Source organism: Etheostoma spectabile, unplaced genomic scaffold (genome assembly GCF_008692095.1).
Source record: "Etheostoma spectabile isolate EspeVRDwgs_2016 unplaced genomic scaffold, UIUC_Espe_1.0 scaffold00018785, whole genome shotgun sequence".
Classification (NCBI taxonomy): Eukaryota; Metazoa; Chordata; class Actinopteri; order Perciformes; family Percidae; genus Etheostoma; species Etheostoma spectabile.
In genome coordinates, this window is record NW_022604464.1 from 51,230 (window position 1) to 77,521 (window position 26,292).

Sequence of the window (26,292 nt, forward strand, 5' to 3'; positions counted from 1 at the left end):
AAGAGTTCAAAATACTTGCAGTTTGACCACAGCATAAATAAATAATAAGTTCTGGAAGACAACAAGTCCACCAAGTCTAAGTAAGGTAAGAGAACCTTCAGGTCTTCACATCTAGAAATAGCTGGATTTCGCCCTGTATGGTTGCTTACGGCCACACCACCCTGAAAGTGCCCGCTCTCGTCTGATCTCGGAAGCCAAGCAGGGTTGGGCCGGCTTAGTACTTGGATGGGAGACCGCCTGGGAATACCTGGTGCTGTAAGCTTTTTAGTTAGCCTAAGGCGCTGTGGCTTCTTTGCTGGACGTAGAGCAAACAAGGAAACTGTATAAAGGACGTAACTTTTTTTTTTGAAGCACCATTCTTCTTTAGAATTAAAATAAACAACTCAGTGTTCAACATTTCAAGTAAGAGTTCAAAATACTTGCAGTTTGACCACAGCATAAATAAATAATAAGTTCTGGAAGACAACAAGTCCACCAAGTCTAAGTAAGGTATGAGAACCTTCAGGTCTTCACATCTAGAAATAGCTGGATTTCGCCCTGTATGGTTGCTTACGGCCACACCACCCTGAAAGTGCCCGCTCTCGTCTGATCTCGGAAGCCAAGCAGGGTTGGGCCGGCTTAGTACTTGGATGGGAGACCGCCTGGGAATACCTGGTGCTGTAAGCTTTTTAGTTAGCCTAAGGCGCTGTGGCTTCTTTGCTGGACGTAGAGCAAACAAGGAAACTGTATAAAGGACGTAACTTTTTTTTTTGAAGCACCATTCTTCTTTAGAATTAAAATAAACAATCTCAGTGTTCAACATTTCAAGTAAGAGTTCAAAATACTTGCAGTTTGACCACAGCATAAATAAATAATAAGTTCTGGAAGACAACAAGTCCACCAAGTCTAAGTAAGGTATGAGAACCTTCAGGTCTTCACATCTAGAAATAGCTGGATTTCGCCCTGTATGGTTGCTTACGGCCACACCACCCTGAAAGTGCCCGCTCTCGTCTGATCTCGGAAGCCAAGCAGGGTTGGGCCGGCTTAGTACTTGGATGGGAGACCGCCTGGGAATACCTGGTGCTGTAAGCTTTTTAGTTAGCCTAAGGCGCTGTGGCTTCTTTGCTGGACGTAGAGCAAACAAGGAAACTGTATAGAGGACGTAACTTTTTTTTTTGAAGCACCATTCTTCTTTAGAATTAAAATAAACAATCTCAGTGTTCAACATTTCAAGTAAGAGTTCAAAATACTTGCAGTTTGACCACAGCATAAATAAATAATAAGTTCTGGAAGACAACAAGTCCACCAAGTCTAAGTAAGGTATGAGAACCTTCAGGTCTTCACATCTAGAAATAGCTGGATTTCGCCCTGTATGGTTGCTTACGGCCACACCACCCTGAAAGTGCCCGCTCTCGTCTGATCTCGGAAGCCAAGCAGGGTTGGGCCGGCTTAGTACTTGGATGGGAGACCGCCTGGGAATACCTGGTGCTGTAAGCTTTTTAGTTAGCCTAAGGCGCTGTGGCTTCTTTGCTGGACGTAGAGCAAACAAGGAAACTGTATAAGGACGTAACTTTTTTTTTTGAAGCACCATTCTTCTTTAGAATTAAAATAAACAATCTCAGTGTTCAACATTTCAAGTAAGAGTTCAAAATACTTGCAGTTTGACCACAGCATAAATAAATAATAAGTTCTGGAAGACAACAAGTCCACCAAGTCTAAGTAAGGTATGAGAACCTTCAGGTCTTCACATCTAGAAATAGCTGGATTTCGCCCTGTATGGTTGCTTACGGCCACACCACCCTGAAAGTGCCCGCTCTCGTCTGATCTCGGAAGCCAAGCAGGGTTGGGCCGGCTTAGTACTTGGATGGGAGACCGCCTGGGAATACCTGGTGCTGTAAGCTTTTTAGTTAGCCTAAGGCGCTGTGGCTTCTTTGCTGGACGTAGAGCAAACAAGGAAACTGTATAAGGACGTAACTTTTTTTTTTGAAGCACCATTCTTCTTTAGAATTAAAATAAACAATCTCAGTGTTCAACATTTCAAGTAAGAGTTCAAAATACTTGCAGTTTGACCACAGCATAAATAAATAATAAGTTCTGGAAGACAACAAGTCCACCAAGTCTAAGTAAGGTATGAGAACCTTCAGGTCTTCACATCTAGAAATAGCTGGATTTCGCCCTGTATGGTTGCTTACGGCCACACCACCCTGAAAGTGCCCGCTCTCGTCTGATCTCGGAAGCCAAGCAGGGTTGGGCCGGCTTAGTACTTGGATGGGAGACCGCCTGGGAATACCTGGTGCTGTAAGCTTTTTAGTTAGCCTAAGGCGCTGTGGCTTCTTTGCTGGACGTAGAGCAAACAAGGAAACTGTATAGAGGACGTAACTTTTTTTTTTGAAGCACCATTCTTCTTTAGAATTAAAATAAACAATCTCAGTGTTCAACATTTCAAGTAAGAGTTCAAAATACTTGCAGTTTGACCACAGCATAAATAAATAATAAGTTCTGGAAGACAACAAGTCCACCAAGTCTAAGTAAGGTAAGAGAACCTTCAGGTCTTCACATCTAGAAATAGCTGGATTTCGCCCTGTATGGTTGCTTACGGCCACACCACCCTGAAAGTGCCCGCTCTCGTCTGATCTCGGAAGCCAAGCAGGGTTGGGCCGGCTTAGTACTTGGATGGGAGACCGCCTGGGAATACCTGGTGCTGTAAGCTTTTTAGTTAGCCTAAGGCGCTGTGGCTTCTTTGCTGGACGTAGAGCAAACAAGGAAACTGTATAAAGGACGTAACTTTTTTTTTTGAAGCACCATTCTTCTTTAGAATTAAAATAAACAATCTCAGTGTTCAACATTTCAAGTAAGAGTTCAAAATACTTGCAGTTTGACCACAGCATAAATAAATAATAAGTTCTGGAAGACAACAAGTCCACCAAGTCTAAGTAAGGTATGAGAACCTTCAGGTCTTCACATCTAGAAATAGCTGGATTTCGCCCTGTATGGTTGCTTACGGCCACACCACCCTGAAAGTGCCCGCTCTCGTCTGATCTCGGAAGCCAAGCAGGGTTGGGCCGGCTTAGTACTTGGATGGGAGACCGCCTGGGAATACCTGGTGCTGTAAGCTTTTTAGTTAGCCTAAGGCGCTGTGGCTTCTTTGCTGGACGTAGAGCAAACAAGGAAACTGTATAAAGGACGTAACTTTTTTTTTTGAAGCACCATTCTTCTTTAGAATTAAAATAAACAATCTCAGTGTTCAACATTTCAAGTAAGAGTTCAAAATACTTGCAGTTTGACCACAGCATAAATAAATAATAAGTTCTGGAAGACAACAAGTCCACCAAGTCTAAGTAAGGTATGAGAACCTTCAGGTCTTCACATCTAGAAATAGCTGGATTTCGCCCTGTATGGTTGCTTACGGCCACACCACCCTGAAAGTGCCCGCTCTCGTCTGATCTCGGAAGCCAAGCAGGGTTGGGCCGGCTTAGTACTTGGATGGGAGACCGCCTGGGAATACCTGGTGCTGTAAGCTTTTTAGTTAGCCTAAGGCGCTGTGGCTTCTTTGCTGGACGTAGAGCAAACAAGGAAACTGTATAAAGGACGTAACTTTTTTTTTTGAAGCACCATTCTTCTTTAGAATTAAAATAAACAATCTCAGTGTTCAACATTTCAAGTAAGAGTTCAAAATACTTGCAGTTTGACCACAGCATAAATAAATAATAAGTTCTGGAAGACAACAAGTCCACCAAGTCTAAGTAAGGTATGAGAACCTTCAGGTCTTCACATCTAGAAATAGCTGGATTTCGCCCTGTATGGTTGCTTACGGCCACACCACCCTGAAAGTGCCCGCTCTCGTCTGATCTCGGAAGCCAAGCAGGGTTGGGCCGGCTTAGTACTTGGATGGGAGACCGCCTGGGAATACCTGGTGCTGTAAGCTTTTTAGTTAGCCTAAGGCGCTGTGGCTTCTTTGCTGGACGTAGAGCAAACAAGGAAACTGTATAGAGGACGTAACTTTTTTTTTGAAGCACCATTCTTCTTTAGAATTAAAATAAACAATCTCAGTGTTCAACATTTCAAGTAAGAGTTCAAAATACTTGCAGTTTGACCACAGCATAAATAAATAATAAGTTCTGGAAGACAACAAGTCCACCAAGTCTAAGTAAGGTAAGAGAACGTTCAGGTCTTCACATCTAGAAATAGCTGGATTTCGCCCTGTATGGTTGCTTACGGCCACACCACCCTGAAAGTGCCCGCTCTCGTCTGATCTCGGAAGCCAAGCAGGGTTGGGCCGGCTTAGTACTTGGATGGGAGACCGCCTGGGAATACCTGGTGCTGTAAGCTTTTTAGTTAGCCTAAGGCGCTGTGGCTTCTTTGCTGGACGTAGAGCAAACAAGGAAACTGTATAAAGGACGTAACTTTTTTTTTTGAAGCACCATTCTTCTTTAGAATTAAAATAAACAATCTCAGTGTTCAACATTTCAAGTAAGAGTTCAAAATACTTGCAGTTTGACCACAGCATAAATAAATAATAAGTTCTGGAAGACAACAAGTCCACCAAGTCTAAGTAAGGTATGAGAACCTTCAGGTCTTCACATCTAGAAATAGCTGGATTTCGCCCTGTATGGTTGCTTACGGCCACACCACCCTGAAAGTGCCCGCTCTCGTCTGATCTCGGAAGCCAAGCAGGGTTGGGCCGGCTTAGTACTTGGATGGGAGACCGCCTGGGAATACCTGGTGCTGTAAGCTTTTTAGTTAGCCTAAGGCGCTGTGGCTTCTTTGCTGGACGTAGAGCAAACAAGGAAACTGTATAAAGGACGTAACTTTTTTTTTTGAAGCACCATTCTTCTTTAGAATTAAAATAAACAATCTCAGTGTTCAACATTTCAAGTAAGAGTTCAAAATACTTGCAGTTTGACCACAGCATAAATAAATAATAAGTTCTGGAAGACAACAAGTCCACCAAGTCTAAGTAAGGTATGAGAACCTTCAGGTCTTCACATCTAGAAATAGCTGGATTTCGCCCTGTATGGTTGCTTACGGCCACACCACCCTGAAAGTGCCCGCTCTCGTCTGATCTCGGAAGCCAAGCAGGGTTGGGCCGGCTTAGTACTTGGATGGGAGACCGCCTGGGAATACCTGGTGCTGTAAGCTTTTTAGTTAGCCTAAGGCGCTGTGGCTTCTTTGCTGGACGTAGAGCAAACAAGGAAACTGTATAGAGGACGTAACTTTTTTTTTTGAAGCACCATTCTTCTTTAGAATTAAAATAAACAATCTCAGTGTTCAACATTTCAAGTAAGAGTTCAAAATACTTGCAGTTTGACCACAGCATAAATAAATAATAAGTTCTGGAAGACAACAAGTCCACCAAGTCTAAGTAAGGTATGAGAACCTTCAGGTCTTCACATCTAGAAATAGCTGGATTTCGCCCTGTATGGTTGCTTACGGCCACACCACCCTGAAAGTGCCCGCTCTCGTCTGATCTCGGAAGCCAAGCAGGGTTGGGCCGGCTTAGTACTTGGATGGGAGACCGCCTGGGAATACCTGGTGCTGTAAGCTTTTTAGTTAGCCTAAGGCGCTGTGGCTTCTTTGCTGGACGTAGAGCAAACAAGGAAACTGTATAAGGACGTAACTTTTTTTTTTGAAGCACCATTCTTCTTTAGAATTAAAATAAACAATCTCAGTGTTCAACATTTCAAGTAAGAGTTCAAAATACTTGCAGTTTGACCACAGCATAAATAAATAATAAGTTCTGGAAGACAACAAGTCCACCAAGTCTAAGTAAGGTATGAGAACCTTCAGGTCTTCACATCTAGAAATAGCTGGATTTCGCCCTGTATGGTTGCTTACGGCCACACCACCCTGAAAGTGCCCGCTCTCGTCTGATCTCGGAAGCCAAGCAGGGTTGGGCCGGCTTAGTACTTGGATGGGAGACCGCCTGGGAATACCTGGTGCTGTAAGCTTTTTAGTTAGCCTAAGGCGCTGTGGCTTCTTTGCTGGACGTAGAGCAAACAAGGAAACTGTATAAAGGACGTAACTTTTTTTTTTGAAGCACCATTCTTCTTTAGAATTAAAATAAACAATCTCAGTGTTCAACATTTCAAGTAAGAGTTCAAAATACTTGCAGTTTGACCACAGCATAAATAAATAATAAGTTCTGGAAGACAACAAGTCCACCAAGTCTAAGTAAGGTAAGAGAACCTTCAGGTCTTCACATCTAGAAATAGCTGGATTTCGCCCTGTATGGTTGCTTACGGCCACACCACCCTGAAAGTGCCCGCTCTCGTCTGATCTCGGAAGCCAAGCAGGGTTGGGCCGGCTTAGTACTTGGATGGGAGACCGCCTGGGAATACCTGGTGCTGTAAGCTTTTTAGTTAGCCTAAGGCGCTGTGGCTTCTTTGCTGGACGTAGAGCAAACAAGGAAACTGTATAAAGGACGTAACTTTTTTTTTTGAAGCACCATTCTTCTTTAGAATTAAAATAAACAACTCAGTGTTCAACATTTCAAGTAAGAGTTCAAAATACTTGCAGTTTGACCACAGCATAAATAAATAATAAGTTCTGGAAGACAACAAGTCCACCAAGTCTAAGTAAGGTATGAGAACCTTCAGGTCTTCACATCTAGAAATAGCTGGATTTCGCCCTGTATGGTTGCTTACGGCCACACCACCCTGAAAGTGCCCGCTCTCGTCTGATCTCGGAAGCCAAGCAGGGTTGGGCCGGCTTAGTACTTGGATGGGAGACCGCCTGGGAATACCTGGTGCTGTAAGCTTTTTAGTTAGCCTAAGGCGCTGTGGCTTCTTTGCTGGACGTAGAGCAAACAAGGAAACTGTATAGAGGACGTAACTTTTTTTTTTGAAGCACCATTCTTCTTTAGAATTAAAATAAACAATCTCAGTGTTCAACATTTCAAGTAAGAGTTCAAAATACTTGCAGTTTGACCACAGCATAAATAAATAATAAGTTCTGGAAGACAACAAGTCCACCAAGTCTAAGTAAGGTATGAGAACCTTCAGGTCTTCACATCTAGAAATAGCTGGATTTCGCCCTGTATGGTTGCTTACGGCCACACCACCCTGAAAGTGCCCGCTCTCGTCTGATCTCGGAAGCCAAGCAGGGTTGGGCCGGCTTAGTACTTGGATGGGAGACCGCCTGGGAATACCTGGTGCTGTAAGCTTTTTAGTTAGCCTAAGGCGCTGTGGCTTCTTTGCTGGACGTAGAGCAAACAAGGAAACTGTATAGAGGACGTAACTTTTTTTTTTGAAGCACCATTCTTCTTTAGAATTAAAATAAACAATCTCAGTGTTCAACATTTCAAGTAAGAGTTCAAAATACTTGCAGTTTGACCACAGCATAAATAAATAATAAGTTCTGGAAGACAACAAGTCCACCAAGTCTAAGTAAGGTAAGAGAACCTTCAGGTCTTCACATCTAGAAATAGCTGGATTTCGCCCTGTATGGTTGCTTACGGCCACACCACCCTGAAAGTGCCCGCTCTCGTCTGATCTCGGAAGCCAAGCAGGGTTGGGCCGGCTTAGTACTTGGATGGGAGACCGCCTGGGAATACCTGGTGCTGTAAGCTTTTTAGTTAGCCTAAGGCGCTGTGGCTTCTTTGCTGGACGTAGAGCAAACAAGGAAACTGTATAAAGGACGTAACTTTTTTTTTTGAAGCACCATTCTTCTTTAGAATTAAAATAAACAATCTCAGTGTTCAACATTTCAAGTAAGAGTTCAAAATACTTGCAGTTTGACCACAGCATAAATAAATAATAAGTTCTGGAAGACAACAAGTCCACCAAGTCTAAGTAAGGTAAGAGAACCTTCAGGTCTTCACATCTAGAAATAGCTGGATTTCGCCCTGTATGGTTGCTTACGGCCACACCACCCTGAAAGTGCCCGCTCTCGTCTGATCTCGGAAGCCAAGCAGGGTTGGGCCGGCTTAGTACTTGGATGGGAGACCGCCTGGGAATACCTGGTGCTGTAAGCTTTTTAGTTAGCCTAAGGCGCTGTGGCTTCTTTGCTGGACGTAGAGCAAACAAGGAAACTGTATAAAGGACGTAACTTTTTTTTTTTGAAGCACCATTCTTCTTTAGAATTATAATAAACGAACTCAGTGTTCAACATTTCAAGTAAGAGTTCAAAATACTTGCAGTTTGACCACAGCATAAATAAATAATAAGTTCTGGAAGACAACAAGTCCACCAAGTCTAAGTAAGGTATGAGAACCTTCAGGTCTTCACATCTAGAAATAGCTGGATTTCGCCCTGTATGGTTGCTTACGGCCACACCACCCTGAAAGTGCCCGCTCTCGTCTGATCTCGGAAGCCAAGCAGGGTTGGGCCGGCTTAGTACTTGGATGGGAGACCGCCTGGGAATACCTGGTGCTGTAAGCTTTTTAGTTAGCCTAAGGCGCTGTGGCTTCTTTGCTGGACGTAGAGCAAACAAGGAAACTGTATAGAGGACGTAACTTTTTTTTTTGAAGCACCATTCTTCTTTAGAATTAAAATAAACAATCTCAGTGTTCAACATTTCAAGTAAGAGTTCAAAATACTTGCAGTTTGACCACAGCATAAATAAATAATAAGTTCTGGAAGACAACAAGTCCACCAAGTCTAAGTAAGGTAAGAGAACCTTCAGGTCTTCACATCTAGAAATAGCTGGATTTCGCCCTGTATGGTTGCTTACGGCCACACCACCCTGAAAGTGCCCGCTCTCGTCTGATCTCGGAAGCCAAGCAGGGTTGGGCCGGCTTAGTACTTGGATGGGAGACCGCCTGGGAATACCTGGTGCTGTAAGCTTTTTAGTTAGCCTAAGGCGCTGTGGCTTCTTTGCTGGACGTAGAGCAAACAAGGAAACTGTATAAAGGACGTAACTTTTTTTTTTGAAGCACCATTCTTCTTTAGAATTAAAATAAACAACTCAGTGTTCAACATTTCAAGTAAGAGTTCAAAATACTTGCAGTTTGACCACAGCATAAATAAATAATAAGTTCTGGAAGACAACAAGTCCACCAAGTCTAAGTAAGGTATGAGAACCTTCAGGTCTTCACATCTAGAAATAGCTGGATTTCGCCCTGTATGGTTGCTTACGGCCACACCACCCTGAAAGTGCCCGCTCTCGTCTGATCTCGGAAGCCAAGCAGGGTTGGGCCGGCTTAGTACTTGGATGGGAGACCGCCTGGGAATACCTGGTGCTGTAAGCTTTTTAGTTAGCCTAAGGCGCTGTGGCTTCTTTGCTGGACGTAGAGCAAACAAGGAAACTGTATAAGGACGTAACTTTTTTTTTTGAAGCACCATTCTTCTTTAGAATTAAAATAAACAATCTCAGTGTTCAACATTTCAAGTAAGAGTTCAAAATACTTGCAGTTTGACCACAGCATAAATAAATAATAAGTTCTGGAAGACAACAAGTCCACCAAGTCTAAGTAAGGTATGAGAACCTTCAGGTCTTCACATCTAGAAATAGCTGGATTTCGCCCTGTATGGTTGCTTACGGCCACACCACCCTGAAAGTGCCCGCTCTCGTCTGATCTCGGAAGCCAAGCAGGGTTGGGCCGGCTTAGTACTTGGATGGGAGACCGCCTGGGAATACCTGGTGCTGTAAGCTTTTTAGTTAGCCTAAGGCGCTGTGGCTTCTTTGCTGGACGTAGAGCAAACAAGGAAACTGTATAGAGGACGTAACTTTTTTTTTTGAAGCACCATTCTTCTTTAGAATTAAAATAAACAATCTCAGTGTTCAACATTTCAAGTAAGAGTTCAAAATACTTGCAGTTTGACCACAGCATAAATAAATAATAAGTTCTGGAAGACAACAAGTCCACCAAGTCTAAGTAAGGTAAGAGAACTTCAGGTCTTCACATCTAGAAATAGCTGGATTTCGCCCTGTATGGTTGCTTACGGCCACACCACCCTGAAAGTGCCCGCTCTCGTCTGATCTCGGAAGCCAAGCAGGGTTGGGCCGGCTTAGTACTTGGATGGGAGACCGCCTGGGAATACCTGGTGCTGTAAGCTTTTTAGTTAGCCTAAGGCGCTGTGGCTTCTTTGCTGGACGTAGAGCAAACAAGGAAACTGTATAAAGGACGTAACTTTTTTTTTTGAAGCACCATTCTTCTTTAGAATTAAATAAACAACTCAGTGTTCAACATTTCAAGTAAGAGTTCAAAATACTTGCAGTTTGACCACAGCATAAATAAATAATAAGTTCTGGAAGACAACAAGTCCACCAAGTCTAAGTAAGGTATGAGAACCTTCAGGTCTTCACATCTAGAAATAGCTGGATTTCGCCCTGTATGGTTGCTTACGGCCACACCACCCTGAAAGTGCCCGCTCTCGTCTGATCTCGGAAGCCAAGCAGGGTTGGGCCGGCTTAGTACTTGGATGGGAGACCGCCTGGGAATACCTGGTGCTGTAAGCTTTTTAGTTAGCCTAAGGCGCTGTGGCTTCTTTGCTGGACGTAGAGCAAACAAGGAAACTGTATAAAGGACGTAACTTTTTTTTTTGAAGCACCATTCTTCTTTAGAATTAAAATAAACAATCTCAGTGTTCAACATTTCAAGTAAGAGTTCAAAATACTTGCAGTTTGACCACAGCATAAATAAATAATAAGTTCTGGAAGACAACAAGTCCACCAAGTCTAAGTAAGGTAAGAGAACGTTCAGGTCTTCACATCTAGAAATAGCTGGATTTCGCCCTGTATGGTTGCTTACGGCCACACCACCCTGAAAGTGCCCGCTCTCGTCTGATCTCGGAAGCCAAGCAGGGTTGGGCCGGCTTAGTACTTGGATGGGAGACCGCCTGGGAATACCTGGTGCTGTAAGCTTTTTAGTTAGCCTAAGGCGCTGTGGCTTCTTTGCTGGACGTAGAGCAAACAAGGAAACTGTATAAAGGACGTAACTTTTTTTTTTTGAAGCACCATTCTTCTTTAGAATTAAAATAAACAATCTCAGTGTTCAACATTTCAAGTAAGAGTTCAAAATACTTGCAGTTTGACCACAGCATAAATAAATAATAAGTTCTGGAAGACAACAAGTCCACCAAGTCTAAGTAAGGTAAGAGAACGTTCAGGTCTTCACATCTAGAAATAGCTGGATTTCGCCCTGTATGGTTGCTTACGGCCACACCACCCTGAAAGTGCCCGCTCTCGTCTGATCTCGGAAGCCAAGCAGGGTTGGGCCGGCTTAGTACTTGGATGGGAGACCGCCTGGGAATACCTGGTGCTGTAAGCTTTTTAGTTAGCCTAAGGCGCTGTGGCTTCTTTGCTGGACGTAGAGCAAACAAGGAAACTGTATAAAGGACGTAACTTTTTTTTTTGAAGCACCATTCTTCTTTAGAATTATAATAAACGAACTCAGTGTTCAACATTTCAAGTAAGAGTTCAAAATACTTGCAGTTTGACCACAGCATAAATAAATAATAAGTTCTGGAAGACAACAAGTCCACCAAGTCTAAGTAAGGTATGAGAACCTTCAGGTCTTCACATCTAGAAATAGCTGGATTTCGCCCTGTATGGTTGCTTACGGCCACACCACCCTGAAAGTGCCCGCTCTCGTCTGATCTCGGAAGCCAAGCAGGGTTGGGCCGGCTTAGTACTTGGATGGGAGACCGCCTGGGAATACCTGGTGCTGTAAGCTTTTTAGTTAGCCTAAGGCGCTGTGGCTTCTTTGCTGGACGTAGAGCAAACAAGGAAACTGTATAAGGACGTAACTTTTTTTTTTGAAGCACCATTCTTCTTTAGAATTAAAATAAACAATCTCAGTGTTCAACATTTCAAGTAAGAGTTCAAAATACTTGCAGTTTGACCACAGCATAAATAAATAATAAGTTCTGGAAGACAACAAGTCCACCAAGTCTAAGTAAGGTATGAGAACCTTCAGGTCTTCACATCTAGAAATAGCTGGATTTCGCCCTGTATGGTTGCTTACGGCCACACCACCCTGAAAGTGCCCGCTCTCGTCTGATCTCGGAAGCCAAGCAGGGTTGGGCCGGCTTAGTACTTGGATGGGAGACCGCCTGGGAATACCTGGTGCTGTAAGCTTTTTAGTTAGCCTAAGGCGCTGTGGCTTCTTTGCTGGACGTAGAGCAAACAAGGAAACTGTATAAAGGACGTAACTTTTTTTTTTGAAGCACCATTCTTCTTTAGAATTAAAATAAACAATCTCAGTGTTCAACATTTCAAGTAAGAGTTCAAAATACTTGCAGTTTGACCACAGCATAAATAAATAATAAGTTCTGGAAGACAACAAGTCCACCAAGTCTAAGTAAGGTATGAGAACCTTCAGGTCTTCACATCTAGAAATAGCTGGATTTCGCCCTGTATGGTTGCTTACGGCCACACCACCCTGAAAGTGCCCGCTCTCGTCTGATCTCGGAAGCCAAGCAGGGTTGGGCCGGCTTAGTACTTGGATGGGAGACCGCCTGGGAATACCTGGTGCTGTAAGCTTTTTAGTTAGCCTAAGGCGCTGTGGCTTCTTTGCTGGACGTAGAGCAAACAAGGAAACTGTATAGAGGACGTAACTTTTTTTTTTGAAGCACCATTCTTCTTTAGAATTAAAATAAACAATCTCAGTGTTCAACATTTCAAGTAAGAGTTCAAAATACTTGCAGTTTGACCACAGCATAAATAAATAATAAGTTCTGGAAGACAACAAGTCCACCAAGTCTAAGTAAGGTATGAGAACCTTCAGGTCTTCACATCTAGAAATAGCTGGATTTCGCCCTGTATGGTTGCTTACGGCCACACCACCCTGAAAGTGCCCGCTCTCGTCTGATCTCGGAAGCCAAGCAGGGTTGGGCCGGCTTAGTACTTGGATGGGAGACCGCCTGGGAATACCTGGTGCTGTAAGCTTTTTAGTTAGCCTAAGGCGCTGTGGCTTCTTTGCTGGACGTAGAGCAAACAAGGAAACTGTATAAAGGACGTAACTTTTTTTTTTTGAAGCACCATTCTTCTTTAGAATTAAAATAAACAATCTCAGTGTTCAACATTTCAAGTAAGAGTTCAAAATACTTGCAGTTTGACCACAGCATAAATAAATAATAAGTTCTGGAAGACAACAAGTCCACCAAGTCTAAGTAAGGTAAGAGAACGTTCAGGTCTTCACATCTAGAAATAGCTGGATTTCGCCCTGTATGGTTGCTTACGGCCACACCACCCTGAAAGTGCCCGCTCTCGTCTGATCTCGGAAGCCAAGCAGGGTTGGGCCGGCTTAGTACTTGGATGGGAGACCGCCTGGGAATACCTGGTGCTGTAAGCTTTTTAGTTAGCCTAAGGCGCTGTGGCTTCTTTGCTGGACGTAGAGCAAACAAGGAAACTGTATAAAGGACGTAACTTTTTTTTTTGAAGCACCATTCTTCTTTAGAATTAAAATAAACAACTCAGTGTTCAACATTTCAAGTAAGAGTTCAAAATACTTGCAGTTTGACCACAGCATAAATAAATAATAAGTTCTGGAAGACAACAAGTCCACCAAGTCTAAGTAAGGTAAGAGAACTTCAGGTCTTCACATCTAGAAATAGCTGGATTTCGCCCTGTATGGTTGCTTACGGCCACACCACCCTGAAAGTGCCCGCTCTCGTCTGATCTCGGAAGCCAAGCAGGGTTGGGCCGGCTTAGTACTTGGATGGGAGACCGCCTGGGAATACCTGGTGCTGTAAGCTTTTTAGTTAGCCTAAGGCGCTGTGGCTTCTTTGCTGGACGTAGAGCAAACAAGGAAACTGTATAAAGGACGTAACTTTTTTTTTGAAGCACCATTCTTCTTTAGAATTAAAATAAACAATCTCAGTGTTCAACATTTCAAGTAAGAGTTCAAAATACTTGCAGTTTGACCACAGCATAAATAAATAATAAGTTCTGGAAGACAACAAGTCCACCAAGTCTAAGTAAGGTAAGAGAACCTTCAGGTCTTCACATCTAGAAATAGCTGGATTTCGCCCTGTATGGTTGCTTACGGCCACACCACCCTGAAAGTGCCCGCTCTCGTCTGATCTCGGAAGCCAAGCAGGGTTGGGCCGGCTTAGTACTTGGATGGGAGACCGCCTGGGAATACCTGGTGCTGTAAGCTTTTTAGTTAGCCTAAGGCGCTGTGGCTTCTTTGCTGGACGTAGAGCAAACAAGGAAACTGTATAAAGGACGTAACTTTTTTTTTTGAAGCACCATTCTTCTTTAGAATTAAAATAAACAATCTCAGTGTTCAACATTTCAAGTAAGAGTTCAAAATACTTGCAGTTTGACCACAGCATAAATAAATAATAAGTTCTGGAAGACAACAAGTCCACCAAGTCTAAGTAAGGTATGAGAACCTTCAGGTCTTCACATCTAGAAATAGCTGGATTTCGCCCTGTATGGTTGCTTACGGCCACACCACCCTGAAAGTGCCCGCTCTCGTCTGATCTCGGAAGCCAAGCAGGGTTGGGCCGGCTTAGTACTTGGATGGGAGACCGCCTGGGAATACCTGGTGCTGTAAGCTTTTTAGTTAGCCTAAGGCGCTGTGGCTTCTTTGCTGGACGTAGAGCAAACAAGGAAACTGTATAAAGGACGTAACTTTTTTTTTTGAAGCACCATTCTTCTTTAGAATTAAAATAAACAATCTCAGTGTTCAACATTTCAAGTAAGAGTTCAAAATACTTGCAGTTTGACCACAGCATAAATAAATAATAAGTTCTGGAAGACAACAAGTCCACCAAGTCTAAGTAAGGTAAGAGAACCTTCAGGTCTTCACATCTAGAAATAGCTGGATTTCGCCCTGTATGGTTGCTTACGGCCACACCACCCTGAAAGTGCCCGCTCTCGTCTGATCTCGGAAGCCAAGCAGGGTTGGGCCGGCTTAGTACTTGGATGGGAGACCGCCTGGGAATACCTGGTGCTGTAAGCTTTTTAGTTAGCCTAAGGCGCTGTGGCTTCTTTGCTGGACGTAGAGCAAACAAGGAAACTGTATAAAGGACGTAACTTTTTTTTTTGAAGCACCATTCTTCTTTAGAATTAAATAAACAATCTCAGTGTTCCACATTTCAAGTAAGAGTTCAAAATACTTGCAGTTTGACCACAGCATAAATAAATAATAAGTTCTGGAAGACAACAAGTCCACCAAGTCTAAGTAAGGTATGAGAACCTTCAGGTCTTCACATCTAGAAATAGCTGGATTTCGCCCTGTATGGTTGCTTATGGCCACATCACCCTGAAAGTGCCCGCTCTCGTCTGATCTCGGAAGCCAAGCAGGGTTGGGCCGGCTTAGTACTTGGATGGGAGACCGCCTGGGAATACCTGGTGCTGTAAGCTTTTTAGTTAGCCTAAGGCGCTGTGGCTTCTTTGCTGGACGTAGAGCAAACAAGGAAACTGTATAAAGGACGTAACTTTTTTTTTGAAGCACCATTCTTCTTTAGAATTAAAATAAACAATCTCAGTGTTCAACATTTCAAGTAAGAGTTCAAAATACTTGCAGTTTGACCACAGCATAAATAAATAATAAGTTCTGGAAGACAACAAGTCCACCAAGTCTAAGTAAGGTATGAGAACCTTCAGGTCTTCACATCTAGAAATAGCTGGATTTCGCCCTGTATGGTTGCTTAAGGCCACACCACCCTGAAAGTGCCCGCTCTCGTCTGATCTCGGAAGCCAAGCAGGGTTGGGCCGGCTTAGTACTTGGATGGGAGACCGCCTGGGAATACCTGGTGCTGTAAGCTTTTTAGTTAGCCTAAGGCGCTGTGGCTTCTTTGCTGGACGTAGAGCAAACAAGGAAACTGTATAAAGGACGTAACTTTTTTTTTTGAAGCACCATTCTTCTTTAGAATTAAATAAACAATCTCAGTGTTCAACATTTCAAGTAAGAGTTCAAAATACTTGCAGTTTGACCACAGCATAAATAAATAATAAGTTCTGGAAGACAACAAGTCCACCAAGTCTAAGTAAGGTAAGAGAACGTTCAGGTCTTCACATCTAGAAATAGCTGGATTTCGCCCTGTATGGTTGCTTACGGCCACACCACCCTGAAAGTGCCCGCTCTCGTCTGATCTCGGAAGCCAAGCAGGGTTGGGCCGGCTTAGTACTTGGATGGGAGACCGCCTGGGAATACCTGGTGCTGTAAGCTTTTTAGTTAGCCTAAGGCGCTGTGGCTTCTTTGCTGGACGTAGAGCAAACAAGGAAACTGTATAGAGGACGTAACTTTTTTTTTTGAAGCACCATTCTTCTTTAGAATTAAAATAAACAATCTCAGTGTTCAACATTTCAAGTAAGAGTTCAAAATACTTGCAGTTTGACCACAGCATAAATAAATAATAAGTTCTGGAAGACAACAAGTCCACCAAGTCTAAGTAAGGTAAGAGAACCTTCAGGTCTTCACATCTAGAAATAGCTGGATTTCGCCCTGTATGGTTGCTTACGGCCACACCACCCTGAAAGTGCCCGCTCTCGTCTGATCTCGGAAGCCAAGCAGGGTTGGGCCGGCTTAGTACTTGGATGGGAGACCGCCTGGGAATACCTGGTGCTGTAAGCTTTTTAGTTAGCCTAAGGCGCTGTGGCTTCTTTGCTGGACGTAGAGCAAACAAGGAAACTGTATAAAGGACGTAACTTTTTTTTTTGAAGCACCATTCTTCTTTAGAATTAAAATAAACAACTCAGTGTTCAACATTTCAAGTAAGAGTTCAAAATACTTGCAGTTTGACCACAGCATAAATAAATAATAAGTTCTGGAAGACAACAAGTCCACCAAGTCTAAGTAAGGTATGAGAACCTTCAGGTCTTCACATCTAGAAATAGCTGGATTTCGCCCTGTATGGTTGCTTACGGCCACACCACCCTGAAAGTGCCCGCTCTCGTCTGATCTCGGAAGCCAAGCAGGGTTGGGCCGGCTTAGTACTTGGATGGGAGACCGCCTGGGAATACCTGGTGCTGTAAGCTTTTTAGTTAGCCTAAGGCGCTGTGGCTTCTTTGCTGGACGTAGAGCAAACAAGGAAACTGTATAGAGGACGTAACTTTTTTTTTTGAAGCACCATTCTTCTTTAGAATTAAAATAAACAATCTCAGTGTTCAACATTTCAAGTAAGAGTTCAAAATACTTGCAGTTTGACCACAGCATAAATAAATAATAAGTTCTGGAAGACAACAAGTCCACCAAGTCTAAGTAAGGTATGAGAACCTTCAGGTCTTCACATCTAGAAATAGCTGGATTTCGCCCTGTATGGTTGCTTACGGCCACACCACCCTGAAAGTGCCCGCTCTCGTCTGATCTCGGAAGCCAAGCAGGGTTGGGCCGGCTTAGTACTTGGATGGGAGACCGCCTGGGAATACCTGGTGCTGTAAGCTTTTTAGTTAGCCTAAGGCGCTGTGGCTTCTTTGCTGGACGTAGAGCAAACAAGGAAACTGTATAAAGGACGTAACTTTTTTTTTTGAAGCACCATTCTTCTTTAGAATTAAAATAAACAATCTCAGTGTTCAACATTTCAAGTAAGAGTTCAAAATACTTGCAGTTTGACCACAGCATAAATAAATAATAAGTTCTGGAAGACAACAAGTCCACCAAGTCTAAGTAAGGTATGAGAACGTTCAGGTCTTCACATCTAGAAATAGCTGGATTTCGCCCTGTATGGTTGCTTACGGCCACACCACCCTGAAAGTGCCCGCTCTCGTCTGATCTCGGAAGCCAAGCAGGGTTGGGCCGGCTTAGTACTTGGATGGGAGACCGCCTGGGAATACCTGGTGCTGTAAGCTTTTTAGTTAGCCTAAGGCGCTGTGGCTTCTTTGCTGGACGTAGAGCAAACAAGGAAACTGTATAAAGGACGTAACTTTTTTTTTTGAAGCACCATTCTTCTTTAGAATTAAAATAAACAATCTCAGTGTTCAACATTTCAAGTAAGAGTTCAAAATACTTGCAGTTTGACCACAGCATAAATAAATAATAAGTTCTGGAAGACAACAAGTCCACCAAGTCTAAGTAAGGTAAGAGAACGTTCAGGTCTTCACATCTAGAAATAGCTGGATTTCGCCCTGTATGGTTGCTTACGGCCACACCACCCTGAAAGTGCCCGCTCTCGTCTGATCTCGGAAGCCAAGCAGGGTTGGGCCGGCTTAGTACTTGGATGGGAGACCGCCTGGGAATACCTGGTGCTGTAAGCTTTTTAGTTAGCCTAAGGCGCTGTGGCTTCTTTGCTGGACGTAGAGCAAACAAGGAAACTGTATAAAGGACGTAACTTTTTTTTTTGAAGCACCATTCTTCTTTAGAATTAAAATAAACAACTCAGTGTTCAACATTTCAAGTAAGAGTTCAAAATACTTGCAGTTTGACCACAGCATAAATAAATAATAAGTTCTGGAAGACAACAAGTCCACCAAGTCTAAGTAAGGTATGAGAACCTTCAGGTCTTCACATCTAGAAATAGCTGGATTTCGCCCTGTATGGTTGCTTACGGCCACACCACCCTGAAAGTGCCCGCTCTCGTCTGATCTCGGAAGCCAAGCAGGGTTGGGCCGGCTTAGTACTTGGATGGGAGACCGCCTGGGAATACCTGGTGCTGTAAGCTTTTTAGTTAGCCTAAGGCGCTGTGGCTTCTTTGCTGGACGTAGAGCAAACAAGGAAACTGTATAAAGGACGTAACTTTTTTTTTTGAAGCACCATTCTTCTTTAGAATTAAAATAAACAACTCAGTGTTCAACATTTCAAGTAAGAGTTCAAAATACTTGCAGTTTGACCACAGCATAAATAAATAATAAGTTCTGGAAGACAACAAGTCCACCAAGTCTAAGTAAGGTATGAGAACCTTCAGGTCTTCACATCTAGAAATAGCTGGATTTCGCCCTGTATGGTTGCTTACGGCCACACCACCCTGAAAGTGCCCGCTCTCGTCTGATCTCGGAAGCCAAGCAGGGTTGGGCCGGCTTAGTACTTGGATGGGAGACCGCCTGGGAATACCTGGTGCTGTAAGCTTTTAGTTAGCCTAAGGCGCTGTGGCTTCTTTGCTGGACGTAGAGCAAACAAGGAAACTGTATAAAGGACGTAACTTTTTTTTTTGAAGCACCATTCTTCTTTAGAATTAAAATAAACAATCTCAGTGTTCAACATTTCAAGTAAGAGTTCAAAATACTTGCAGTTTGACCACAGCATAAATAAATAATAAGTTCTGGAAGACAACAAGTCCACCAAGTCTAAGTAAGGTAAGAAACTTCAGGTCTTCACATCTAGAAATAGCTGGATTTCGCCCTGTATGGTTGCTTACGGCCACACCACCCTGAAAGTGCCCGCTCTCGTCTGATCTCGGAAGCCAAGCAGGGTTGGGCCGGCTTAGTACTTGGATGGGAGACCGCCTGGGAATACCTGGTGCTGTAAGCTTTTTAGTTAGCCTAAGGCGCTGTGGCTTCTTTGCTGGACGTAGAGCAAACAAGGAAACTGTATAAAGGACGTAACTTTTTTTTTTGAAGCACCATTCTTCTTTAGAATTAAAATAAACAACTCAGTGTTCAACATTTCAAGTAAGAGTTCAAAATACTTGCAGTTTGACCACAGCATAAATAAATAATAAGTTCTGGAAGACAACAAGTCCACCAAGTCTAAGTAAGGTATGAGAACCTTCAGGTCTTCACATCTAGAAATAGCTGGATTTCGCCCTGTATGGTTGCTTACGGCCACACCACCCTGAAAGTGCCCGCTCTCGTCTGATCTCGGAAGCCAAGCAGGGTTGGGCCGGCTTAGTACTTGGATGGGAGACCGCCTGGGAATACCTGGTGCTGTAAGCTTTTTAGTTAGCCTAAGGCGCTGTGGCTTCTTTGCTGGACGTAGAGCAAACAAGGAAACTGTATAGAGGACGTAACTTTTTTTTTTGAAGCACCATTCTTCTTTAGAATTAAAATAAACAATCTCAGTGTTCAACATTTCAAGTAAGAGTTCAAAATACTTGCAGTTTGACCACAGCATAAATAAATAATAAGTTCTGGAAGACAACAAGTCCACCAAGTCTAAGTAAGGTAAGAGAACTTCAGGTCTTCACATCTAGAAATAGCTGGATTTCGCCCTGTATGGTTGCTTACGGCCACACCACCCTGAAAGTGCCCGCTCTCGTCTGATCTCGGAAGCCAAGCAGGGTTGGGCCGGCTTAGTACTTGGATGGGAGACCGCCTGGGAATACCTGGTGCTGTAAGCTTTTTAGTTAGCCTAAGGCGCTGTGGCTTCTTTGCTGGACGTAGAGCAAACAAGGAAACTGTATAGAGGACGTAACTTTTTTTTTTGAAGCACCATTCTTCTTTAGAATTAAAATAAACAATCTCAGTGTTCAACATTTCAAGTAAGAGTTCAAAATACTTGCAGTTTGACCACAGCATAAATAAATAATAAGTTCTGGAAGACAACAAGTCCACCAAGTCTAAGTAAGGTAAGAGAACCTTCAGGTCTTCACATCTAGAAATAGCTGGATTTCGCCCTGTATGGTTGCTTACGGCCACACCACCCTGAAAGTGCCCGCTCTCGTCTGATCTCGGAAGCCAAGCAGGGTTGGGCCGGCTTAGTACTTGGATGGGAGACCGCCTGGGAATACCTGGTGCTGTAAGCTTTTTAGTTAGCCTAAGGCGCTGTGGCTTCTTTGCTGGACGTAGAGCAAACAAGGAAACTGTATAAAGGACGTAACTTTTTTTTTTGAAGCACCATTCTTCTTTAGAATTAAAATAAACAATCTCAGTGTTCAACATTTCAAGTAAGAGTTCAAAATACTTGCAGTTTGACCACAGCATAAATAAATAATAAGTTCTGGAAGACAACAAGTCCACCAAGTCTAAGTAAGGTATGAGAACCTTCAGGTCTTCACATCTAGAAATAGCTGGATTTCGCCCTGTATGGTTGCTTACGGCCACACCACCCTGAAAGTGCCCGCTCTCGTCTGATCTCGGAAGCCAAGCAGGGTTGGGCCGGCTTAGTACTTGGATGGGAGACCGCCTGGGAATACCTGGTGCTGTAAGCTTTTTAGTTAGCCTAAGGCGCTGTGGCTTCTTTGCTGGACGTAGAGCAAACAAGGAAACTGTATAAAGGACGTAACTTTTTTTTTTGAAGCACCATTCTTCTTTAGAATTAAAATAAACAATCTCAGTGTTCAACATTTCAAGTAAGAGTTCAAAATACTTGCAGTTTGACCACAGCATAAATAAATAATAAGTTCTGGAAGACAACAAGTCCACCAAGTCTAAGTAAGGTATGAGAACTTCAGGTCTTCACATCTAGAAATAGCTGGATTTCGCCCTGTATGGTTGCTTACGGCCACACCACCCTGAAAGTGCCCGCTCTCGTCTGATCTCGGAAGCCAAGCAGGGTTGGGCCGGCTTAGTACTTGGATGGGAGACCGCCTGGGAATACCTGGTGCTGTAAGCTTTTTAGTTAGCCTAAGGCGCTGTGGCTTCTTTGCTGGACGTAGAGCAAACAAGGAAACTGTATAAAGGACGTAACTTTTTTTTTTGAAGCACCATTCTTCTTTAGAATTAAAATAAACAATCTCAGTGTTCAACATTTCAAGTAAGAGTTCAAAATACTTGCAGTTTGACCACAGCATAAATAAATAATAAGTTCTGGAAGACAACAAGTCCACCAAGTCTAAGTAAGGTAAGAGAACGTTCAGGTCTTCACATCTAGAAATAGCTGGATTTCGCCCTGTATGGTTGCTTACGGCCACACCACCCTGAAAGTGCCCGCTCTCGTCTGATCTCGGAAGCCAAGCAGGGTTGGGCCGGCTTAGTACTTGGATGGGAGACCGCCTGGGAATACCTGGTGCTGTAAGCTTTTTAGTTAGCCTAAGGCGCTGTGGCTTCTTTGCTGGACGTAGAGCAAACAAGGAAACTGTATAGAGGACGTAACTTTTTTTTTTGAAGCACCATTCTTCTTTAGAATTAAAATAAACAATCTCAGTGTTCAACATTTCAAGTAAGAGTTCAAAATACTTGCAGTTTGACCACAGCATAAATAAATAATAAGTTCTGGAAGACAACAAGTCCACCAAGTCTAAGTAAGGTATGAGAACCTTCAGGTCTTCACATCTAGAAATAGCTGGATTTCGCCCTGTATGGTTGCTTACGGCCACACCACCCTGAAAGTGCCCGCTCTCGTCTGATCTCGGAAGCCAAGCAGGGTTGGGCCGGCTTAGTACTTGGATGGGAGACCGCCTGGGAATACCTGGTGCTGTAAGCTTTTTAGTTAGCCTAAGGCGCTGTGGCTTCTTTGCTGGACGTAGAGCAAACAAGGAAACTGTATAAAGGACGTAACTTTTTTTTTGAAGCACCATTCTTCTTTAGAATTAAAATAAACAATCTCAGTGTTCAACATTTCAAGTAAGAGTTCAAAATACTTGCAGTTTGACCACAGCATAAATAAATAATAAGTTCTGGAAGACAACAAGTCCACCAAGTCTAAGTAAGGTAAGAGAACCTTCAGGTCTTCACATCTAGAAATAGCTGGATTTCGCCCTGTATGGTTGCTTACGGCCACACCACCCTGAAAGTGCCCGCTCTCGTCTGATCTCGGAAGCCAAGCAGGGTTGGGCCGGCTTAGTACTTGGATGGGAGACCGCCTGGGAATACCTGGTGCTGTAAGCTTTTTAGTTAGCCTAAGGCGCTGTGGCTTCTTTGCTGGACGTAGAGCAAACAAGGAAACTGTATAAAGGACGTAACTTTTTTTTTTGAAGCACCATTCTTCTTTAGAATTAAAATAAACAACTCAGTGTTCAACATTTCAAGTAAGAGTTCAAAATACTTGCAGTTTGACCACAGCATAAATAAATAATAAGTTCTGGAAGACAACAAGTCCACCAAGTCTAAGTAAGGTATGAGAACCTTCAGGTCTTCACATCTAGAAATAGCTGGATTTCGCCCTGTATGGTTGCTTACGGCCACACCACCCTGAAAGTGCCCGCTCTCGTCTGATCTCGGAAGCCAAGCAGGGTTGGGCCGGCTTAGTACTTGGATGGGAGACCGCCTGGGAATACCTGGTGCTGTAAGCTTTTAGTTAGCCTAAGGCGCTGTGGCTTCTTTGCTGGACGTAGAGCAAACAAGGAAACTGTATAAGGACGTAACTTTTTTTTTTGAAGCACCATTCTTCTTTAGAATTAAAATAAACAACTCAGTGTTCAACATTTCAAGTAAGAGTTCAAAATACTTGCAGTTTGACCACAGCATAAATAAATAATAAGTTCTGGAAGACAACAAGTCCACCAAGTCTAAGTAAGGTATGAGAACCTTCAGGTCTTCACATCTAGAAATAGCTGGATTTCGCCCTGTATGGTTGCTTACGGCCACACCACCCTGAAAGTGCCCGCTCTCGTCTGATCTCGGAAGCCAAGCAGGGTTGGGCCGGCTTAGTACTTGGATGGGAGACCGCCTGGGAATACCTGGTGCTGTAAGCTTTTTAGTTAGCCTAAGGCGCTGTGGCTTCTTTGCTGGACGTAGAGCAAACAAGGAAACTGTATAGAGGACGTAACTTTTTTTTTTGAAGCACCATTCTTCTTTAGAATTAAAATAAACAATCTCAGTGTTCAACATTTCAAGTAAGAGTTCAAAATACTTGCAGTTTGACCACAGCATAAATAAATAATAAGTTCTGGAAGACAACAAGTCCACCAAGTCTAAGTAAGGTAAGAGAACGTTCAGGTCTTCACATCTAGAAATAGCTGGATTTCGCCCTGTATGGTTGCTTACGGCCACACCACCCTGAAAGTGCCCGCTCTCGTCTGATCTCGGAAGCCAAGCAGGGTTGGGCCGGCTTAGTACTTGGATGGGAGACCGCCTGGGAATACCTGGTGCTGTAAGCTTTTTAGTTAGCCTAAGGCGCTGTGGCTTCTTTGCTGGACGTAGAGCAAACAAGGAAACTGTATAGAGGACGTAACTTTTTTTTTTGAAGCACCATTCTTCTTTAGAATTAAAATAAACAACTCAGTGTTCAACATTTCAAGTAAGAGTTCAAAATACTTGCAGTTTGACCACAGCATAAATAAATAATAAGTTCTGGAAGACAACAAGTCCACCAAGTCTAAGTAAGGTAAGAGAACGTTCAGGTCTTCACATCTAGAAATAGCTGGATTTCGCCCTGTATGGTTGCTTACGGCCACACCACCCTGAAAGTGCCCGCTCTCGTCTGATCTCGGAAGCCAAGCAGGGTTGGGCCGGCTTAGTACTTGGATGGGAGACCGCCTGGGAATACCTGGTGCTGTAAGCTTTTTAGTTAGCCTAAGGCGCTGTGGCTTCTTTGCTGGACGTAGAGCAAACAAGGAAACTGTATAAAGGACGTAACTTTTTTTTTTGAAGCACCATTCTTCTTTAGAATTAAAATAAACAACTCAGTGTTCAACATTTCAAGTAAGAGTTCAAAATACTTGCAGTTTGACCACAGCATAAATAAATAATAAGTTCTGGAAGACAACAAGTCCACCAAGTCTAAGTAAGGTATGAGAACTTCAGGTCTTCACATCTAGAAATAGCTGGATTTCGCCCTGTATGGTTGCTTACGGCCACACCACCCTGAAAGTGCCCGCTCTCGTCTGATCTCGGAAGCCAAGCAGGGTTGGGCCGGCTTAGTACTTGGATGGGAGACCGCCTGGGAATACCTGGTGCTGTTAGCCTAAGGCGCTGTGGCTTCTTTGCTGGACGTAGAGCAAACAAGGAAACTGTATAGAGGACGTAACTTTTTTTTTGAAGCACCATTCTTCTTTAGAATTAAAATAAACAATCTCAGTGTTCAACATTTCAAGTAAGAGTTCAAAATACTTGCAGTTTGACCACAGCATAAATAAATAATAAGTTCTGGAAGACAACAAGTCCACCAAGTCTAAGTAAGGTAAGAGAACGTTCAGGTCTTCACATCTAGAAATAGCTGGATTTCGCCCTGTATGGTTGCTTACGGCCACACCACCCTGAAAGTGCCCGCTCTCGTCTGATCTCGGAAGCCAAGCAGGGTTGGGCCGGCTTAGTACTTGGATGGGAGACCGCCTGGGAATACCTGGTGCTGTAAGCTTTTTAGTTAGCCTAAGGCGCTGTGGCTTCTTTGCTGGACGTAGAGCAAACAAGGAAACTGTATAAAGGACGTAACTTTTTTTTTTGAAGCACCATTCTTCTTTAGAATTAAAATAAACAATCTCAGTGTTCAACATTTCAAGTAAGAGTTCAAAATACTTGCAGTTTGACCACAGCATAAATAAATAATAAGTTCTGGAAGACAACAAGTCCACCAAGTCTAAGTAAGGTATGAGAACCTTCAGGTCTTCACATCTAGAAATAGCTGGATTTCGCCCTGTATGGTTGCTTACGGCCACACCACCCTGAAAGTGCCCGCTCTCGTCTGATCTCGGAAGCCAAGCAGGGTTGGGCCGGCTTAGTACTTGGATGGGAGACCGCCTGGGAATACCTGGTGCTGTAAGCTTTTTAGTTAGCCTAAGGCGCTGTGGCTTCTTTGCTGGACGTAGAGCAAACAAGGAAACTGTATAAAGGACGTAACTTTTTTTTTTGAAGCACCATTCTTCTTTAGAATTAAAATAAACAATCTCAGTGTTCAACATTTCAAGTAAGAGTTCAAAATACTTGCAGTTTGACCACAGCATAAATAAATAATAAGTTCTGGAAGACAACAAGTCCACCAAGTCTAAGTAAGGTATGAGAACCTTCAGGTCTTCACATCTAGAAATAGCTGGATTTCGCCCTGTATGGTTGCTTACGGCCACACCACCCTGAAAGTGCCCGCTCTCGTCTGATCTCGGAAGCCAAGCAGGGTTGGGCCGGCTTAGTACTTGGATGGGAGACCGCCTGGGAATACCTGGTGCTGTAAGCTTTTTAGTTAGCCTAAGGCGCTGTGGCTTCTTTGCTGGACGTAGAGCAAACAAGGAAACTGTATAAAGGACGTAACTTTTTTTTTTGAAGCACCATTCTTCTTTAGAATTATAATAAACAATCTCAGTGTTCAACATTTCAAGTAAGAGTTCAAAATACTTGCAGTTTGACCACAGCATAAATAAATAATAAGTTCTGGAAGACAACAAGTCCACCAAGTCTAAGTAAGGTATGAGAACCTTCAGGTCTTCACATCTAGAAATAGCTGGATTTCGCCCTGTATGGTTGCTTACGGCCACACCACCCTGAAAGTGCCCGCTCTCGTCTGATCTCGGAAGCCAAGCAGGGTTGGGCCGGCTTAGTACTTGGATGGGAGACCGCCTGGGAATACCTGGTGCTGTAAGCTTTTAGTTAGCCTAAGGCGCTGTGGCTTCTTTGCTGGACGTAGAGCAAACAAGGAAACTGTATAGAGGACGTAACTTTTTTTTTGAAGCACCATTCTTCTTTAGAATTAAAATAAACAATCTCAGTGTTCAACATTTCAAGTAAGAGTTCAAAATA

The 26,292-nt window shown here is 43.3% G+C and overlaps 65 non-coding genes across 65 annotated transcripts; all 65 read left to right on the forward strand.

Annotated features, from left to right (window-relative positions):
* The first annotated feature begins 143 nt into the window (after positions 1-143).
* LOC116682114 (5S ribosomal RNA) lies at positions 144-262 on the forward strand. Its single transcript, XR_004330249.1, has one exon. It is a non-coding gene; the product is annotated as a 5S ribosomal RNA (ribosomal RNA).
* A 285-nt stretch (positions 263-547) lies between these two features.
* LOC116682116 (5S ribosomal RNA) lies at positions 548-666 on the forward strand. Its single transcript, XR_004330250.1, has one exon. It is a non-coding gene; the product is annotated as a 5S ribosomal RNA (ribosomal RNA).
* Positions 667-952: 286 nt separating this feature from the next.
* On the forward strand, positions 953-1,071 carry LOC116682117 (5S ribosomal RNA). Its single transcript, XR_004330251.1, has one exon. It is a non-coding gene; the product is annotated as a 5S ribosomal RNA (ribosomal RNA).
* A 286-nt stretch (positions 1,072-1,357) lies between these two features.
* On the forward strand, positions 1,358-1,476 carry LOC116682118 (5S ribosomal RNA). The gene has a single exon (XR_004330252.1). It is a non-coding gene; the product is annotated as a 5S ribosomal RNA (ribosomal RNA).
* A 285-nt stretch (positions 1,477-1,761) lies between these two features.
* LOC116682119 (5S ribosomal RNA) lies at positions 1,762-1,880 on the forward strand. Its single transcript, XR_004330253.1, has one exon. It is a non-coding gene; the product is annotated as a 5S ribosomal RNA (ribosomal RNA).
* Positions 1,881-2,165: 285 nt separating this feature from the next.
* Positions 2,166-2,284, forward strand: LOC116682121 (5S ribosomal RNA). Its single transcript, XR_004330255.1, has one exon. It is a non-coding gene; the product is annotated as a 5S ribosomal RNA (ribosomal RNA).
* Positions 2,285-2,570: 286 nt separating this feature from the next.
* On the forward strand, positions 2,571-2,689 carry LOC116682122 (5S ribosomal RNA). The gene has a single exon (XR_004330256.1). It is a non-coding gene; the product is annotated as a 5S ribosomal RNA (ribosomal RNA).
* A 286-nt stretch (positions 2,690-2,975) lies between these two features.
* On the forward strand, positions 2,976-3,094 carry LOC116682123 (5S ribosomal RNA). Its single transcript, XR_004330257.1, has one exon. It is a non-coding gene; the product is annotated as a 5S ribosomal RNA (ribosomal RNA).
* Positions 3,095-3,380: 286 nt separating this feature from the next.
* LOC116682124 (5S ribosomal RNA) lies at positions 3,381-3,499 on the forward strand. The gene has a single exon (XR_004330258.1). It is a non-coding gene; the product is annotated as a 5S ribosomal RNA (ribosomal RNA).
* A 286-nt stretch (positions 3,500-3,785) lies between these two features.
* LOC116682125 (5S ribosomal RNA) lies at positions 3,786-3,904 on the forward strand. Its single transcript, XR_004330259.1, has one exon. It is a non-coding gene; the product is annotated as a 5S ribosomal RNA (ribosomal RNA).
* A 285-nt stretch (positions 3,905-4,189) lies between these two features.
* LOC116682126 (5S ribosomal RNA) lies at positions 4,190-4,308 on the forward strand. The gene has a single exon (XR_004330260.1). It is a non-coding gene; the product is annotated as a 5S ribosomal RNA (ribosomal RNA).
* A 286-nt stretch (positions 4,309-4,594) lies between these two features.
* LOC116682127 (5S ribosomal RNA) lies at positions 4,595-4,713 on the forward strand. The gene has a single exon (XR_004330261.1). It is a non-coding gene; the product is annotated as a 5S ribosomal RNA (ribosomal RNA).
* Positions 4,714-4,999: 286 nt separating this feature from the next.
* Positions 5,000-5,118, forward strand: LOC116682128 (5S ribosomal RNA). Its single transcript, XR_004330262.1, has one exon. It is a non-coding gene; the product is annotated as a 5S ribosomal RNA (ribosomal RNA).
* A 286-nt stretch (positions 5,119-5,404) lies between these two features.
* On the forward strand, positions 5,405-5,523 carry LOC116682129 (5S ribosomal RNA). Its single transcript, XR_004330263.1, has one exon. It is a non-coding gene; the product is annotated as a 5S ribosomal RNA (ribosomal RNA).
* A 285-nt stretch (positions 5,524-5,808) lies between these two features.
* Positions 5,809-5,927, forward strand: LOC116682130 (5S ribosomal RNA). Its single transcript, XR_004330264.1, has one exon. It is a non-coding gene; the product is annotated as a 5S ribosomal RNA (ribosomal RNA).
* A 286-nt stretch (positions 5,928-6,213) lies between these two features.
* Positions 6,214-6,332, forward strand: LOC116682133 (5S ribosomal RNA). Its single transcript, XR_004330266.1, has one exon. It is a non-coding gene; the product is annotated as a 5S ribosomal RNA (ribosomal RNA).
* Positions 6,333-6,617: 285 nt separating this feature from the next.
* Positions 6,618-6,736, forward strand: LOC116682134 (5S ribosomal RNA). Its single transcript, XR_004330267.1, has one exon. It is a non-coding gene; the product is annotated as a 5S ribosomal RNA (ribosomal RNA).
* Positions 6,737-7,022: 286 nt separating this feature from the next.
* On the forward strand, positions 7,023-7,141 carry LOC116682135 (5S ribosomal RNA). Its single transcript, XR_004330268.1, has one exon. It is a non-coding gene; the product is annotated as a 5S ribosomal RNA (ribosomal RNA).
* Positions 7,142-7,427: 286 nt separating this feature from the next.
* LOC116682136 (5S ribosomal RNA) lies at positions 7,428-7,546 on the forward strand. Its single transcript, XR_004330269.1, has one exon. It is a non-coding gene; the product is annotated as a 5S ribosomal RNA (ribosomal RNA).
* A 286-nt stretch (positions 7,547-7,832) lies between these two features.
* On the forward strand, positions 7,833-7,951 carry LOC116682137 (5S ribosomal RNA). The gene has a single exon (XR_004330270.1). It is a non-coding gene; the product is annotated as a 5S ribosomal RNA (ribosomal RNA).
* A 287-nt stretch (positions 7,952-8,238) lies between these two features.
* On the forward strand, positions 8,239-8,357 carry LOC116682138 (5S ribosomal RNA). The gene has a single exon (XR_004330271.1). It is a non-coding gene; the product is annotated as a 5S ribosomal RNA (ribosomal RNA).
* A 286-nt stretch (positions 8,358-8,643) lies between these two features.
* Positions 8,644-8,762, forward strand: LOC116682139 (5S ribosomal RNA). The gene has a single exon (XR_004330272.1). It is a non-coding gene; the product is annotated as a 5S ribosomal RNA (ribosomal RNA).
* Positions 8,763-9,047: 285 nt separating this feature from the next.
* Positions 9,048-9,166, forward strand: LOC116682140 (5S ribosomal RNA). Its single transcript, XR_004330273.1, has one exon. It is a non-coding gene; the product is annotated as a 5S ribosomal RNA (ribosomal RNA).
* Positions 9,167-9,451: 285 nt separating this feature from the next.
* Positions 9,452-9,570, forward strand: LOC116682141 (5S ribosomal RNA). The gene has a single exon (XR_004330274.1). It is a non-coding gene; the product is annotated as a 5S ribosomal RNA (ribosomal RNA).
* Positions 9,571-9,855: 285 nt separating this feature from the next.
* On the forward strand, positions 9,856-9,974 carry LOC116682142 (5S ribosomal RNA). The gene has a single exon (XR_004330275.1). It is a non-coding gene; the product is annotated as a 5S ribosomal RNA (ribosomal RNA).
* A 284-nt stretch (positions 9,975-10,258) lies between these two features.
* Positions 10,259-10,377, forward strand: LOC116682144 (5S ribosomal RNA). The gene has a single exon (XR_004330277.1). It is a non-coding gene; the product is annotated as a 5S ribosomal RNA (ribosomal RNA).
* Positions 10,378-10,663: 286 nt separating this feature from the next.
* Positions 10,664-10,782, forward strand: LOC116682145 (5S ribosomal RNA). Its single transcript, XR_004330278.1, has one exon. It is a non-coding gene; the product is annotated as a 5S ribosomal RNA (ribosomal RNA).
* Positions 10,783-11,069: 287 nt separating this feature from the next.
* On the forward strand, positions 11,070-11,188 carry LOC116682146 (5S ribosomal RNA). Its single transcript, XR_004330279.1, has one exon. It is a non-coding gene; the product is annotated as a 5S ribosomal RNA (ribosomal RNA).
* A 286-nt stretch (positions 11,189-11,474) lies between these two features.
* Positions 11,475-11,593, forward strand: LOC116682148 (5S ribosomal RNA). The gene has a single exon (XR_004330280.1). It is a non-coding gene; the product is annotated as a 5S ribosomal RNA (ribosomal RNA).
* A 285-nt stretch (positions 11,594-11,878) lies between these two features.
* LOC116682149 (5S ribosomal RNA) lies at positions 11,879-11,997 on the forward strand. Its single transcript, XR_004330281.1, has one exon. It is a non-coding gene; the product is annotated as a 5S ribosomal RNA (ribosomal RNA).
* A 286-nt stretch (positions 11,998-12,283) lies between these two features.
* On the forward strand, positions 12,284-12,402 carry LOC116682150 (5S ribosomal RNA). Its single transcript, XR_004330282.1, has one exon. It is a non-coding gene; the product is annotated as a 5S ribosomal RNA (ribosomal RNA).
* Positions 12,403-12,688: 286 nt separating this feature from the next.
* LOC116682151 (5S ribosomal RNA) lies at positions 12,689-12,807 on the forward strand. The gene has a single exon (XR_004330283.1). It is a non-coding gene; the product is annotated as a 5S ribosomal RNA (ribosomal RNA).
* Positions 12,808-13,094: 287 nt separating this feature from the next.
* LOC116682152 (5S ribosomal RNA) lies at positions 13,095-13,213 on the forward strand. Its single transcript, XR_004330284.1, has one exon. It is a non-coding gene; the product is annotated as a 5S ribosomal RNA (ribosomal RNA).
* A 284-nt stretch (positions 13,214-13,497) lies between these two features.
* LOC116682153 (5S ribosomal RNA) lies at positions 13,498-13,616 on the forward strand. Its single transcript, XR_004330285.1, has one exon. It is a non-coding gene; the product is annotated as a 5S ribosomal RNA (ribosomal RNA).
* Positions 13,617-13,901: 285 nt separating this feature from the next.
* LOC116682154 (5S ribosomal RNA) lies at positions 13,902-14,020 on the forward strand. Its single transcript, XR_004330286.1, has one exon. It is a non-coding gene; the product is annotated as a 5S ribosomal RNA (ribosomal RNA).
* Positions 14,021-14,306: 286 nt separating this feature from the next.
* Positions 14,307-14,425, forward strand: LOC116682156 (5S ribosomal RNA). Its single transcript, XR_004330288.1, has one exon. It is a non-coding gene; the product is annotated as a 5S ribosomal RNA (ribosomal RNA).
* Positions 14,426-14,711: 286 nt separating this feature from the next.
* On the forward strand, positions 14,712-14,830 carry LOC116682157 (5S ribosomal RNA). The gene has a single exon (XR_004330289.1). It is a non-coding gene; the product is annotated as a 5S ribosomal RNA (ribosomal RNA).
* Positions 14,831-15,115: 285 nt separating this feature from the next.
* Positions 15,116-15,234, forward strand: LOC116682199 (5S ribosomal RNA). The gene has a single exon (XR_004330329.1). It is a non-coding gene; the product is annotated as a 5S ribosomal RNA (ribosomal RNA).
* Positions 15,235-15,519: 285 nt separating this feature from the next.
* LOC116682200 (5S ribosomal RNA) lies at positions 15,520-15,638 on the forward strand. The gene has a single exon (XR_004330330.1). It is a non-coding gene; the product is annotated as a 5S ribosomal RNA (ribosomal RNA).
* Positions 15,639-15,923: 285 nt separating this feature from the next.
* On the forward strand, positions 15,924-16,042 carry LOC116682158 (5S ribosomal RNA). Its single transcript, XR_004330290.1, has one exon. It is a non-coding gene; the product is annotated as a 5S ribosomal RNA (ribosomal RNA).
* A 286-nt stretch (positions 16,043-16,328) lies between these two features.
* LOC116682159 (5S ribosomal RNA) lies at positions 16,329-16,447 on the forward strand. The gene has a single exon (XR_004330291.1). It is a non-coding gene; the product is annotated as a 5S ribosomal RNA (ribosomal RNA).
* Positions 16,448-16,732: 285 nt separating this feature from the next.
* LOC116682160 (5S ribosomal RNA) lies at positions 16,733-16,851 on the forward strand. Its single transcript, XR_004330292.1, has one exon. It is a non-coding gene; the product is annotated as a 5S ribosomal RNA (ribosomal RNA).
* A 286-nt stretch (positions 16,852-17,137) lies between these two features.
* Positions 17,138-17,256, forward strand: LOC116682162 (5S ribosomal RNA). The gene has a single exon (XR_004330294.1). It is a non-coding gene; the product is annotated as a 5S ribosomal RNA (ribosomal RNA).
* Positions 17,257-17,542: 286 nt separating this feature from the next.
* Positions 17,543-17,661, forward strand: LOC116682163 (5S ribosomal RNA). Its single transcript, XR_004330295.1, has one exon. It is a non-coding gene; the product is annotated as a 5S ribosomal RNA (ribosomal RNA).
* Positions 17,662-17,947: 286 nt separating this feature from the next.
* Positions 17,948-18,066, forward strand: LOC116682164 (5S ribosomal RNA). The gene has a single exon (XR_004330296.1). It is a non-coding gene; the product is annotated as a 5S ribosomal RNA (ribosomal RNA).
* A 285-nt stretch (positions 18,067-18,351) lies between these two features.
* Positions 18,352-18,470, forward strand: LOC116682165 (5S ribosomal RNA). The gene has a single exon (XR_004330297.1). It is a non-coding gene; the product is annotated as a 5S ribosomal RNA (ribosomal RNA).
* Positions 18,471-18,755: 285 nt separating this feature from the next.
* LOC116682166 (5S ribosomal RNA) lies at positions 18,756-18,874 on the forward strand. Its single transcript, XR_004330298.1, has one exon. It is a non-coding gene; the product is annotated as a 5S ribosomal RNA (ribosomal RNA).
* A 283-nt stretch (positions 18,875-19,157) lies between these two features.
* LOC116682168 (5S ribosomal RNA) lies at positions 19,158-19,276 on the forward strand. Its single transcript, XR_004330300.1, has one exon. It is a non-coding gene; the product is annotated as a 5S ribosomal RNA (ribosomal RNA).
* Positions 19,277-19,561: 285 nt separating this feature from the next.
* Positions 19,562-19,680, forward strand: LOC116682169 (5S ribosomal RNA). Its single transcript, XR_004330301.1, has one exon. It is a non-coding gene; the product is annotated as a 5S ribosomal RNA (ribosomal RNA).
* A 285-nt stretch (positions 19,681-19,965) lies between these two features.
* On the forward strand, positions 19,966-20,084 carry LOC116682170 (5S ribosomal RNA). The gene has a single exon (XR_004330302.1). It is a non-coding gene; the product is annotated as a 5S ribosomal RNA (ribosomal RNA).
* A 286-nt stretch (positions 20,085-20,370) lies between these two features.
* LOC116682171 (5S ribosomal RNA) lies at positions 20,371-20,489 on the forward strand. The gene has a single exon (XR_004330303.1). It is a non-coding gene; the product is annotated as a 5S ribosomal RNA (ribosomal RNA).
* A 286-nt stretch (positions 20,490-20,775) lies between these two features.
* Positions 20,776-20,894, forward strand: LOC116682172 (5S ribosomal RNA). Its single transcript, XR_004330304.1, has one exon. It is a non-coding gene; the product is annotated as a 5S ribosomal RNA (ribosomal RNA).
* Positions 20,895-21,179: 285 nt separating this feature from the next.
* LOC116682173 (5S ribosomal RNA) lies at positions 21,180-21,298 on the forward strand. Its single transcript, XR_004330305.1, has one exon. It is a non-coding gene; the product is annotated as a 5S ribosomal RNA (ribosomal RNA).
* A 286-nt stretch (positions 21,299-21,584) lies between these two features.
* Positions 21,585-21,703, forward strand: LOC116682174 (5S ribosomal RNA). Its single transcript, XR_004330306.1, has one exon. It is a non-coding gene; the product is annotated as a 5S ribosomal RNA (ribosomal RNA).
* A 286-nt stretch (positions 21,704-21,989) lies between these two features.
* LOC116682175 (5S ribosomal RNA) lies at positions 21,990-22,108 on the forward strand. The gene has a single exon (XR_004330307.1). It is a non-coding gene; the product is annotated as a 5S ribosomal RNA (ribosomal RNA).
* Positions 22,109-22,393: 285 nt separating this feature from the next.
* LOC116682176 (5S ribosomal RNA) lies at positions 22,394-22,512 on the forward strand. Its single transcript, XR_004330308.1, has one exon. It is a non-coding gene; the product is annotated as a 5S ribosomal RNA (ribosomal RNA).
* Positions 22,513-22,797: 285 nt separating this feature from the next.
* LOC116682177 (5S ribosomal RNA) lies at positions 22,798-22,916 on the forward strand. The gene has a single exon (XR_004330309.1). It is a non-coding gene; the product is annotated as a 5S ribosomal RNA (ribosomal RNA).
* Positions 22,917-23,199: 283 nt separating this feature from the next.
* On the forward strand, positions 23,200-23,318 carry LOC116682180 (5S ribosomal RNA). Its single transcript, XR_004330311.1, has one exon. It is a non-coding gene; the product is annotated as a 5S ribosomal RNA (ribosomal RNA).
* Positions 23,319-23,604: 286 nt separating this feature from the next.
* LOC116682181 (5S ribosomal RNA) lies at positions 23,605-23,723 on the forward strand. Its single transcript, XR_004330312.1, has one exon. It is a non-coding gene; the product is annotated as a 5S ribosomal RNA (ribosomal RNA).
* A 285-nt stretch (positions 23,724-24,008) lies between these two features.
* On the forward strand, positions 24,009-24,127 carry LOC116682182 (5S ribosomal RNA). The gene has a single exon (XR_004330313.1). It is a non-coding gene; the product is annotated as a 5S ribosomal RNA (ribosomal RNA).
* A 284-nt stretch (positions 24,128-24,411) lies between these two features.
* On the forward strand, positions 24,412-24,530 carry LOC116682198 (5S ribosomal RNA). The gene has a single exon (XR_004330328.1). It is a non-coding gene; the product is annotated as a 5S ribosomal RNA (ribosomal RNA).
* Positions 24,531-24,803: 273 nt separating this feature from the next.
* On the forward strand, positions 24,804-24,922 carry LOC116682183 (5S ribosomal RNA). The gene has a single exon (XR_004330314.1). It is a non-coding gene; the product is annotated as a 5S ribosomal RNA (ribosomal RNA).
* A 286-nt stretch (positions 24,923-25,208) lies between these two features.
* LOC116682184 (5S ribosomal RNA) lies at positions 25,209-25,327 on the forward strand. Its single transcript, XR_004330315.1, has one exon. It is a non-coding gene; the product is annotated as a 5S ribosomal RNA (ribosomal RNA).
* A 286-nt stretch (positions 25,328-25,613) lies between these two features.
* On the forward strand, positions 25,614-25,732 carry LOC116682185 (5S ribosomal RNA). The gene has a single exon (XR_004330316.1). It is a non-coding gene; the product is annotated as a 5S ribosomal RNA (ribosomal RNA).
* A 286-nt stretch (positions 25,733-26,018) lies between these two features.
* LOC116682186 (5S ribosomal RNA) lies at positions 26,019-26,137 on the forward strand. Its single transcript, XR_004330317.1, has one exon. It is a non-coding gene; the product is annotated as a 5S ribosomal RNA (ribosomal RNA).
* The last annotated feature ends 155 nt before the right edge of the window (positions 26,138-26,292 follow it).